Source organism: Cryptomeria japonica, chromosome 10 (assembly GCF_030272615.1).
Source record: "Cryptomeria japonica chromosome 10, Sugi_1.0, whole genome shotgun sequence".
NCBI classification, from domain to species: Eukaryota; Viridiplantae; Streptophyta; class Pinopsida; order Cupressales; family Cupressaceae; genus Cryptomeria; species Cryptomeria japonica.
The window spans coordinates 559,196,544-559,209,977 of NC_081414.1; the positions used below are offsets into that span (position 1 = coordinate 559,196,544).

The following is a 13,434-nucleotide window of genomic DNA, read 5'->3' on the forward strand; positions in this document are numbered from 1 at the left end:
TGTCACCTCCTCTTGGGCCATGTGTGGGCTCACATGGATCCCGACCCTTCATCTTGGGTCAATCCTAGCCCTCCATTTATTCTCCTCTTCCCTTATAAATTGAGGATTCCATCCCCTTGTTTATCATGTCCAAGTCAAGTAAGTCTATGCTGCTAGTTTGAGTTCAAGAAATCATCCTCATATCCACATTATGCCAAAATTTGTACTCATCCATACTTAGTCATTTCATCCTTCCTTGTCAATCCATTGTGCACAAATCTTGGAGAGCCAATCACATATCACCATTAGACCAATCCAAACAAGCTAAGAAGGGGTGCATTCTTGGCTTCAACAAGAGTCCAAATCGGAGGAACAAGAGAGCTCTCTTGCAAAGGTATAAAAGGTTGTTTTCTTGTCTTTATTTGAATGTTTTTATGTTTGTTTGGATTTGAATTAACAATCTACCCTTGCAAAGATTTTCCCTTGCTTTATTACCAACTATGAATGGAAGTGAAATAGTGATGTATCTAAGTTAGAAGGTGAATCAATGATAAAGTTTACTACATAATGTACAAGCCGACTAAGTAGTGAAACGGTGATCAATATGTTTATGATCAAGATCATATAAGAAATGCAAATACAGCAATCAAAATTAGTTTCATCAACCATTGGTTATGATAGAAGCAACTATGTTCCAAAAAGCTGTGGAATTTGTTTTGATCAGTGATTTCATTATGAGAAGTGATTAGATAATAAAAAGACAACAACTCAGGACGTGCAGCAATTAATTGGAGTAATCAGTCAATGGGATATCGATACATTTGCGTAAGATAACATAGACAAGTTAGTTAGAATAGCGACTACCAAGAAGTTAATGTTCACCATGATTAGTATGAGCAAACCAAAAGGTGTGATTGGTTTAGGAAGAATTAAATACCAAACAAAACAATGATTTATATAAGCCATTAATATGCAGCGGCTTGCCATATTAGTTAAGACTTAAAAAGTCTTCTAAGCAGTTTGTATATGCAACGATTTGTTTCCATAAAGTTGTAGAGACTCCTACTCAAAAAGGGTGTGATTCTTATAAGAGTTAATATACTCTTTTTGAAGAGATGCGATGTGCAAGGAAAAAGAATACATTTCAAGGGGTGTGATTTATTTAAAAAAAAAGATAATACAAGAAATGTGATATCAGTTTGGAAGAATAATAAAAACAATAGTTTATATAAAGAGATGTCTAATTACAAAAGGCATATGTCCCTTAAAGAAATATAATGATGTATATAGAGATTGAATTTGAAGAAGAAAAGTGAGTGAAGGAGTAAATGAAGGTAAGGAATAAAAAGCAAGATCTTTGAGGAGAGTGTGTGGTGTGTTCCAAGACTACAAAGCATATGCACCATGGACATTGTGTTAGCAATATGTGTTGTCATTGATGTCAACCGGATGCCTGAATATATATGTTGTCTTATGTATAGTCCTCTGCTGGTAGTTGATGTTGAGGTGTCATTGATTATGTGGTTCTTGATTGGTGATAGATGCTAAGGTGTCTTTATGGATATGGTAATTGTGGCTGCCTGCTGTAGTATTGGTGAAATTGAATGATATCTACATTGAGATTGGTTGATGGTTCTCTATGGCGGTTGTCTGCTTGCTTGTTGCTGATGCTAATGGCCAAGGGTTGTCACTTGGTGTAGCTGAATAAGAAATTGTTGGAAGAGGACAATGGATAGTACGAAGTGTGTCTGATATATTCTTGCGCAGAGGATTGTTGTAGATTGTAAAGAATCTCAAGGATGTGTTGAGTAGATGCTTTGTGTTTGATGTCCACCATCTTGGTGTTGATATCTAACATAAAGTGTGTTTAGATAGTGACACGGTTGGTGACATGGTTGATAGTACTGATATTTGAGTGCTACTCTATGAAGAGAGTTGATGAAGATATTTTTTCTTATATGGTGTTGACATTTGTCCTATTAGATTTGTAGTGGTTTAGATTAGTGTATTGGAAAGCAATTGTCGAGGAAGTGTTTGCTGGCAACCGTGTTGTGATTGACATGAGTATTTGTATGTATGGTTGAGTACATCATTGAGGATGTGATGATGAGATTGCATTGGCAACTGTTTGTATGATGTTGTCATGATTTTCTTAACTGGTATGAAGAGGTTGATGAGAGGAACAGATGGATATTGGTTGCAGATGGTTTGTGGATATCCACCTCCTTGGCGTCTGATGTTTGCACTAAGTTGGTTGTATTGACACAGTTAATAATGTTGATGACATTTGATGTTCAAACAAGTTGATGTATTAAGATGATGATTAGATGCATGACATATGATGCACAAAATGAGAATGTGATGTTTCTAGGATATTTGGTCCATAGAAGCCTGATGGAGCAAGTTCGTATAAGAAGTATGCATTGACGTGTGCGTGGAAGAATGCTCCCCATTCCTTTGCATTTGCAGATATGGTCTTGCGGACTTGAATATAATGTTTATGCTCTGTGGACACTGCCCTCCTATCTTTCCAAGTCCTTTGTGTTGCAACAGATGTGGTTAGTAATTGTTGTTTGTTGACAGTCTAGTTCTCTGTTTGAAGTGGTTTGGGAAATGCTTTGCATTTCCTCGCATTTCTCCTCATTGATGTTTCTAGTGCTACGGCTTGGAGGACATGTTCACGTGTGTGTCGTGTCTTAGTTCAATTGTCAAATGATGCTGTGGTTTGCAAGTAGTGATATTTTGTTTTGTGTTTGACTAGCTCTTTGAAATGAAGTGTTTAGTATCAATTATGTTGTGTTAGTATGATCTTGATATGAAGAAGTGAAGAAAGGATTTGAGAATGTTGCTTGATATTCATGGAACACCCCTGTGTGCTCCACATAATGCTAGATGGTATGTTTGATGATGCATGGTGATTGAAATTTGTGTTTCAGGGTAATTGTTGTGGTTCGGCTGACTGGTGTTTCTCCTTTGCTTGCAATGAATCCTTGGATGTCTCCGCTTGCTTAGAAGTTTGTGTTGCATTGTTTTTAGGTCCTACCTTGGCGTGTGGGGATCCACATTTTATTTGTTCTTTTGGAAAATATGTTTTGGGCTGACTTGTGGTGTGTTGTTTGGTGTATCTACATGTTATCTTGTTGCCAACCTTTGGAGGATGATTGATAGCGTGTGAATTGTTTCTACTTGCTTGGAAATAAGTGTTAAGATGTTCAAGGTTCTCTCTATCTCCTGGATTGGACCACTTTCACCATAATTATGGTTTAGTGGCCGATTTGATAGGACTCTATTCTGGCCGACCTAATTGAAGTTTGCATTGAAGAAGATGGTATATACAGAAGATCAAGTTGATGTTGAAGGTGAGTGTGTTGGAGTGTACATGTGTGTGCGGATCAATGTGTGTGCTATGCCTACATGATTATATCATTTGCAAAAGTCAATTGTGACAAAGTTAGTGTGTGGTGATTGTTGTTTAGTTAGTCGTTTGAGATAGAGATTCAAGGACAATTCCATGTTTGGAGATTGTCGGAGGTAGTATTGCTTAAGGCCTATTTGTTCCTGTTTCATATATTCATTGTACCATGCTCTGAAGATATGATCTTCAGACTGCAAGCATTGTATCTTGCCCTAGGGTAGTGTGCTCTAGCTTGCAAGTCCTTCAGGGAGTAATGCACTTCCTTGGTAGTGAGCTTAAAACTATATTGTAATCATTTCATATATTGTGAGTTGACTCTCACTGTGGTTTTTCCCTGTTTGAGTTTTCCATGTCATTCTAATGTTCTCTTGTGCATAGTGTTTCATTTTTATATCTTTCATTGCTGCTAATAAGAATAAGGTTAAAATTTTTGTGGTTTAAGTAATAAACTTTAAGTATTAGGTTCAGACCGATTCACCCCCATTCTCAGTTGTAAGGTGTATTCAACAATTGGTATCAAAGCCAAGTTCCTCTAGAAGTAGCTTAATCGCTTGAGGCAGATCCAGGATGGCACAAGATTGATCAGGTACAAACTACTCCTTGGAAGATGAGGATGGAATTATATTTGAACTCTGTGACATATGGAATTTATAACTTTGTTGTAGATGGTTATACTCCTCTCTCTACATCACCTGTTATAAATCAGAATGCATGAGAACAATGGAAAGGCAAGGAATGCGATCATAAGTGTATTGTTTGGCATTGAACTCTTGAAGGTGATGGATTGCAAATTTGCCAAATAAGTCTGGGAGAAGCTCAGTAGTGTATATGAAGGAGACAAGAAGATAAAGCAAGTAAAGTTGCAGAATTTTAAAAGCAATTTTGAGAGTCTAAGGATGTTTGAAGTTGAGAATATTGATAGCTACATGCTCTGGGTAACTGAAGTGGTTAGTGGGATCAGAGGAGTTGGTGGCAAACTAGAAGAAGATGAGGTAGCAAAGAAGGTACTTAGAACCTTGCCTAAATGGTTTGTTCCTAAGGTGTCTTCTATTGAAGAAAGTAAGGATTTGGATGCTTCTACAATGGATCAACTCTATGAAGCACTTAATGCTTTTGAGATGAGAGATGTTGAGTTGGACAATTCCAAGAAGGAAGTTGCATTCAAAGCCAGTAAAAAAGTCGAAGACAATGCTGATCTTGATGAAGAATTTGATGCAGAAGCAAACTTTATAAGATAGAAGAAAGGCACTGGCAAATATAAAGGTAAGTTACCCTTCAAATGATTTAACTGTGGAAGAATTGGTGATTATGCTTCTAGGTGTTCTTTTAGGGATAATAACAATAAGAGAGGAGGAGATAGAAACAAAAAAGAAGATAGAGATAGAAGAGACATGCCTAAACGAAGTTTTTACTCCCAACAATTTTACTCTTCTGAGGATGAGGATTGTGAGGATTTAAATAATGAAGAATTGTTCATGGTTATGAAAGTTGACAATGTTGAAGAATGTAAGGAATCTAGTACTTTGCATGCTGATGAAAACAATGAAAGATCCTTAATTGTCTGGAATGCTCTTCATGCAAAAGAAGACCCAATTGTTTGGGTGATTGATAGTGGCTGCTCCAATCACATGACTGGTGATAAAAGAAACTTCATCAATCTTACGAATGGGATGGTGGATCAGTTAAATTTGGTGGAGAAGCTGCTCAATCTGTGGAAAGGGGACTGTTAGAGTTGATGGAAAGTGTAGAACAAAGGATGTTCTCTATGTTGAAGGTTTGAAATATAACTTGCTCAATGTTAGTCAAATGTGCAACAAAGGACACAAACTTATATTTCACAAGAGTGGGTGTGAAATCAGAAAAAGGTACCTTCGAGAGATTGGTTGCATAAGGAACAAGGTGTAGATGGCAATTATGTTGTCTCTAATAAAATTTAGTTGTTATGTTAATTTGGCATGTAATGGATAATTAGTTTCTGTAGGTAGTTGGTAGTTCTAACAATTGGTTCCTCCGCCAACCAACGGAGTGGTATATATTCTGGCAATGTATTGGGGAACGTGAGTTATGATTGAATATACATTTTGATGTGATAGTAATGTCCATTATTGAGCAATAAAGTTATATCATTCTGCCTTTGTTACTATAATTGTTCTTATGTTCTATGCATTCTTAGTTTTGTGTGTATTTCGTGAAGTCAAAACATATTCACCGTAGGGAGCAAACATTTTGGCGCTGTTTCCTTAAAAGAAATCGGGTCAGCATTGAGTGATGCATGTCTATAGACCCCATTAAAGGTGAGAAGAGGCCACAGGGTGGTCAAGACCAAGCGATTAAGTGATCCGCTGTAATGTCCCTCCTTGGGATTTTCCCTAATTCAGTCCTGAGACAACAATTTCAACTTATAGTGAGAATTATAATACATTTATAAATTAAATATTATCAAATCTGAGGACATTTCACTATAATATTTAACTTAAATTTCTATGAATAATTCAGAAGGTAGAACTTATCTTGATAGCTTTCTCCATTTATATACTTAGGAGTGGTGCTCCTATATCATAAACTTATGCTCTACTAGAGAGATTCAAATCTGAAAACAAGAAATAAAAGTCTTCCAAGTGTCTTTCTCCAATTTCCCCTACTTATCCTTTTATTATTTTTCTCCCTCTTCTTAAATTAATGAATGTACTTGATATGTCTCCCTTATATATACCATGCCATAATCTTCATATAACTCTCTCTAAATCATGTGTTGACACTTCAATTGATCATGATTTACTACAGCTTTTATTTGATTGGTATCTCACAAGTAGTGGAGAATGGGTAAAAAACACAAGTAATTTTTCCCAAACAAAAATCTTCAATATGTTGTTGACTCCTCTTAGACATTCATTGACTCTTTGGTAATAACCTACAAATTCCTTGTGAAAGCTTAAGTGGGGTTGAAGTAAAAAACACAACCAATTTTTCAAAGTATTACAAGTGGGTCCCATTCCATTTAGTGGAGCTGCTGCTAAAAACACAAAAAATTGTGAAACCTTCAAAACCTCTTCTAATTGTTGCAAATGCTGTTTGGAGATTCTTTTATTATAATTATTGTGTGGGGCCAACAAAGCACTTTGGCAAGTGTATTCTAATACTAATAAATCTGAATTTCTATTGAAGTCCTTTTTCTTTAATTCTGATATCTGTCAGATCAAAGACCTCCACATGGTATTCCTTCCTTTATAATCTGCTTCCACATCACAGGATAATTATAAATGCTGCTGAATTAATATATGTTTTCTGAGTTCTCCCCCCTTTGACCAACAATGTCTGGTTATAATAATCAGACAGAGCATATATAGAACATCCTATATTGTGTCACGTATCCTATACCACAACTACAGAATTGAATTGAACTGCTGTATATTTCATCTCTTATAAATGCCAATATCTCTTCTTGTGGTTCGTGTATTCTGACCTTCTCCCATTTCTCCCCCTTTCATCGCTGATACTCTTCCCTTATGTATCTTGCACGATGGAATGGTTGTATCGCTTGGCTATCGGAGAGATAGGTCTCTTCCTAATCATGTCTCTCCACTAGTAGTTTGCATATCCTTGATTTATTGATGATTATTTGTTAATGAATTGCTAGCCATATGATAGTCTCTATTTCATCGGTACCTATAGATGTAATCATGTTGGATTAAATTGATTTTTCGGGATGAGATATTCCATCGATAATATTATTATATTCCTCATTGATGCTGACTATAATTATCTCGTGGCCAGTCATGGATATTAGTTTGAGCGCTGGCTGTTCATACACCGATATTGGCCAAGTCTTTACTCGAATGTTCTCATTAGATATTTATTTTATTACTATTCATTTATTTATATTACTTTTATTATTATTATTTAATAAATATGAAATTAATATTAATATTTAATAAATATAAATTATATATTAAATCTTCTCTGTTGGTTAAATAAATATTTCATATCTTAATTGTATTATTATTTAATTTTTAAATTCTATTCTAGAGTGGCATCATCGTGTTTTGATTGTCTGGATGGGGACATCTCCCCTTCCCCTCTGAGAGTGTGATCAATGGCCTTCTTATATCTTTGATCGGTAACGGAGATATCATTGAGTATTATCTTTATTATTAGATGCTAAGGTCTGTCTTATGATACTTTGTACCTGGTCACTATTTAAATATTAGCATTTAATAATCTTACTCGATGCTGTTTACCTTGTGTAACAAGCAAAGGTTTCAATACAATCGTTGCTTTGAGCCAAGTGAGAATTAATTTTATTTTTATATTAATGAATGATTAATACTACTATTACCATCAATAATTAATTACATAATAAATGATAATTTATTATTATGATGAAGAATCACAAAAACTAGTATTAATTACATCACCAGGATGTGGGGTTATGACAACCCTTTCACTTTAGAGGAAAATCGTGAAGTCTCATAAATGAGACGATTTTCCAATATTATTAAATGTTAATTAATAAATGTTTTAATTATCGTATTTACTTAATCACAATAATCCAATGTCCAAGGAGGGGTTATGACATCCACTGACCCTCGGTCGGAGGGAGCACAGAGATGAGTCAGAGCCTGGAAGTATTGGAAGTGTTGGGACGTTGGAGGTGGACGTGTAGAGGACGCACGCGTGTCTGAAAGTACAAGGAAAGCACTGGAACACAGCAGTCGGAACAGTCCAGCAGAGTGTTGGGGATGCTGAAAGTGGACGTGTAGAGGATGCCTGTGTGGCCAAGAGTGCAGGGAAAGCACCGGAACGTAGCGGTCGAAACAGTCCACCTAGGTCAGGCACACAAGGCGAATACACATGGTACCTTCCGAGTGAAAACAATGGTGAACACTTGGGAGAAGCAGAAACTGCCGAAGTTCATGGGGGATGGATCAGAGGACCCCGTACGACATTGCAAAACATGTATAACCATTTGGGAGGCAAATGGCCAAGATGACTAGGATTACTGGTTGAAGGCGTTTTCGGCCACCCTTCGAGAGATGGCAATTGATTAGTATACCGACCTTGACGTCAGTACAAAACAAGATGGAATAATTTGAAGAAGGCCTTCGAGGAGGAATTCAAACTCCTGAGGGATGATAATGAGATCGTGGCAGAAATCTATAATACCAAGCAAGGGAAAAATGAGAGTGTATGTGCTTACAACTGCAGGCTCAAAGAACTATTGAACAAGATGGAGAACCAGCCAGTCGACGGGTTGAAGAAGAGGTGGTTCACGGAGGGATTGATACCCTCATTGCGGAAGAAGATGAAAGTAGTGCCTCTGTCCTCATACGCCGATGCTTACAATCAGGCGATGGACATCGAGAGTGAAAACAAAACCTCCTCCCGAGAGAAGAGGAAGACCAACAATGATGAGAGCCTTGAAGGTAGCAGTGACAAAGAATCCAAAACCGTACGAGCCCTTTGACGGGATATGTTGAGAATGATGAAAGAATTGAAGGCTGAGAAAGGAACCAACATAGAAGGTAATGAACTATGGTGTACTAAGTGCAAAAGTGAAGGGCACATGAAAGGTAATTGTCCCAGGAATATGTTTTGTGAAATTTGCCAAGTGCTGGGGCATTCAATCAAGGAGTGCCCATACAATTTGAAGGTGAGAAGTACACAAGTACTCTTCACATAGGGAGAGACCAGCCCATCAAAATCACATAATGCATCGCCAAGCGGTTATGGAAATAAATGAGGGCAAAACCAAATACAGTACGACTCCAGAGGACAACCTATAATATAGTGTCGACAATTTAGTGAATGGGGACACTTTGCGAGAGATTGCCAGAACAAGAAAGACAACGTACAATTATTGTGCAAATTGTGTGGACTAGGTGACCATGAAGACACCGACTGTCCAAAGCAGAAAGGGGTAAATATGCTGCACGTCAAAGAGCCAGACGAGGAGATACTGGCAATCACGAGGTTACAAAGCAAAAAAGTAGTGTACCCTGATCCTCTTACGGAGAAGGAAAGACTCCGAGAGGCAAAGGCGGATGTTGAACGAGCGATGGTAGAGGAGCGAAGGGCCTCACATGATGCCGCCAGTACTCCACCATGGTCGGAGTCCGAGAAAACTATCATAAAACAAATGTTGCAAGCTACTGTACCAGTACGGGTATCTGACCTTCTGCAGACTATGCCACAATTAAAAATGGCCCTCACAAATGTAGTTGGTGACAATATCATTGGCCAGGAACGCTGTGAGCTGGTGGCAAAATCACCTGGCACATCTACCATGGACCAGCTAGTGGCAAAACCATCTGGCACATCGGCCGCAGACCCCATGCTGCTCACTGTGAGTATTGGTCAGGAGCCAACTGTAGTAGAAATGGAGATAATGGGACGGAAGCTAACGAATACCATTGTCGACGGTGGCTCCAGAGTAAATGTATTGCCGGAAGAAACATGGAGGGGTCTGGGCAAACCAACTCTCTGGCCACCAACATTTCATCTTGAAGGTGCCAACCAACATGGTATCAAACCCTTGGGAACACTTATGGCACAAAAAGTTGTTATCGACACCCAACATTTCTTCCTCGACTTCATCGTCATTCCACTAGAGAAAAAGGCCTATGATGCCCTCCTCGGAAGAGGTTGGTTGATCATGGCGAAGGGAAATCATAACCGGAAGAAGAACACACTCCATCGAGAGTGAAGGGCATAAATATGTGATTGACTTGAGGAAGCAGGCGGTGAGTGAAGAACTAGCATCCATCGACTTAGAGTTTGAGGGTGAAGAGTTTGGTATGGACGAAGGGAGGAAAGGCATAGAACTCAATGATGAAGGGGTGCTCGAACTGGATTGATTTGAAAATGAGACGAGTTCCTTGAATGGACTATTCCACTGGCAAATGGAGGACTATGAGGTATTTTCACCATGTAATTTCCTTGAAGCTACAACTCTCGGTGAAGAGCAACCCATGGAAGCATGTAAAGTTATCGATGATACATTTGGTAATATGGAGGTGGAGAGTGGAATGAAAAAGCCCATGAAAGAAGAACAAAGGTTTTCAGATAGAATTCATGATTTCCTGTCGCTAGAGCACAAGACATTCTATATGTGCCATCATGCAATCAACCTTTTCTTGGATGCAGTACGTACACAGGTGCCTTCAGAGAAGTGGGGTAAATTTCAGCCACAGCGTAGGGTCAAGCCGAACAAACCGGCAACGTATTATTGGGTCCATTGGGACACACTCGGAAGTGACACCACCCAACCTGCTAGGAAGAAAAGGAAATAGGATGTGGAGGAAGAAATTTCAGATGAGGATGCAGAAGCCGAAGAAGAAGAAACTGAGGATTTGGAAAGTAGATGTGGCAATGACGGCTTAAGAATGGCACCCCACAGCGGGGATTTCGAGGAGGTTGAGGAGGTTGAAGGAGTAGAACCACAATTGAGAGGAGGCGAAGGGGAGGAGTGGGCCACGACCGAAGGGGAAGTACAGACACGAGTAAAGGAATTATCGGCACTGGAGAAAGTCATAGCGCGGGTCAAATTTGCAGCCCCAAAGTTGTCCCCTTTTGCCTACTTGGTATCCACACAATCACTTACAGTGGCCACGCTCCTTGGAGAGGCCACTCCCATAGGCCTACTATTTCAGAAGGTACCTGAAGGGTCCTTGTAGGCACAAGTACGAGTATCCCTTCCGCAAGTTGCGTTGGCAATTGGAGTAGTTTGCTTGACCGAAGAAGCCGTACATCTGCAGACATCCACGACTGAGACTCCTACGGCCGAAGGAGCACTTGACCAAGAAACACTTACACAAACACTTATGGCTGAAGGTGTTGACGAAGGTGTGGTATATGGCAAAAACTGTAATGTCCCCTACCTGATTAACATAATTAATCTATCTCAATATACTAATATTGATCAATTGAGAGACTAAACATAAAGTCAGACAGTGATATTCTTCAATTTATTAGTTATTAACAAGTACTTATGTATTTTTCTCATTAGACGATTAATCTCGTTATTCCTCTTATTGACTATTTACTAAGAGTTCTTTCTAATTTTTATTGATCTAATATTATTATTTCTTTTGATCAAGCATCTTTATATATATATATATTTATATTAGCAATTATTATGTATTTGCTTATTACCTTTTGTATAAATCCTTAATACTACCATTGCTTATTAATCATTAATTTATATATTGTGGCTGGTAAAGGCAGACAGATCTGACACATGTCAGATCTGGTCTGCCACTGTTTGCAGTTCATATTAATACTGTTATTGAATTCTGCCTAAAGACATTGTCGGGCTCATATATTAAGTATTCATATGAAGCCCATCGCCATGCATACCACCAAGAGAAAGGATCAGACCGTTTATTATTTTAATTTTCCAAGTATTACCAATGCAAAACTACTTTAGTTAATCTGTTTTCTTAATAATTACTGGCATAATTAATTGGCAGTATTTTCTGATATATATTTATTAACGCAGTGTCTTGGATTATGGTTTAATTGTTCTTCATAATATTATCATTATGTAATCTGCAGATAGTCATTAGCTGAGATACACCTTACCAATCATTACCACAGATTGTGATGTTTGATCCTCTCCTTGATGTGGTATGGTAATAATCTCTTCCTTTGGTTTGCTGATGAGTCCCAGATATTTAGTTCTGATCCTTCCTTTTCACGCCCGATCTTCCAATGTTATTTATACATTGGTGTCAATGTAGAAAGACGCATCATTTTATAATAGACGCACCTTTTCCAAGTGAAGTGATTACTACTAAGGAATCAGTCTTTGATTATATCAATTTATTAATGCTAAACAAGGTTCCCATCGGAATTCATGAGTTCACACTCTCTAGGCAATGCCATTATACCTCTTCAAAATATCCACAAATACATGTCTTGTTGTATATTCTATATACTGTCGTCTTGCTATGGTTATATGTATATTGATCCTTGTTATGATTGATGGTTGCTACTCTCTAAACCATGACTCTATATGCTCGTCCAAAGTGAACTATTACTACATAAATCTCAATGAATTAAATTACCAATAAGGATGTTTTGTCTTTCAAGTGTAATCGGGTACTTAAGCAAGTGATACAAGCCAAAGGCAATTGCTCAGAATGAGCGGTCCAAGTTAGTAAAAGAGATTTATTCGATGGCATGAAGGTATTTCATGAAACAAATGCACTATATGTTTTGTTATCGACAATTTTCTCAATTTCCGCTTACTTCCACTAATGAACTTTCAATATATTATGTGTCAAATATTAATCTAGATCTGCTAAGGTCATCAGTAGAAAATACTGGTCTTTACGTATTCGGTTATCAATGAAATTTAGACTCTTTTTCCTTATTTGTTTGCCACCTCTATTATCGCTACTATATAAATATTCTGATGAAGTTGACCATCAATATTATAAGTCGACCATATAATATTAATTTAATGTTGCTTTATTCGGATTACTAATTTGTTAATCTTAATTAATATTATTAATCATTATTTCCTCAACATATCTTTGATGACCGCTGCCTTATTGCATTATAATTGTTTGATAGTTATTATATAAATAATAATAAATAATAATCATATATAACAATAATAATAAATAATAATCATAACAAATAATAATAATCATAACAAATTATATATAATTGTTTGATAATTATTATAATAATAATCATTTGTTGATAATTATTGTAGAAATAATAATAATAGTTGCTTCATTTAGGATATATACATATGCAATGATCAAGGAGGGGACATGACAAAAACCCTATAGATGGAAGAGTGGTACAAAGGGGAACACCTACGACCGAAGGCTTGGTAACACCGGCGGGAGAAACTCCTACAGATGGCAGGGTAGTACAAGAGGAGCGAAATGTACCGATTGTACTAGATGCTTTTATGACTGAGGAAACAGGCCAAGAGAAGGATGTGGATGCATCCTTGGATAGCTGGTTGGGCAAGTTCGCACTAGCACCACACATACCTCCACCTCCTTCGCCACGCACAATGGCAG

The 13,434-nt window shown here is 37.6% G+C and overlaps 1 protein-coding gene across 4 annotated transcripts in view; it reads left to right on the forward strand.

The window, feature by feature from the left end:
- Window positions 1-13,434, forward strand: part of LOC131060739 (pentatricopeptide repeat-containing protein At2g41720) — a 349,323-nt gene that overhangs the window by 146,768 nt on the left and 189,121 nt on the right. The gene's annotated exons all lie outside the window — the stretch shown is intronic.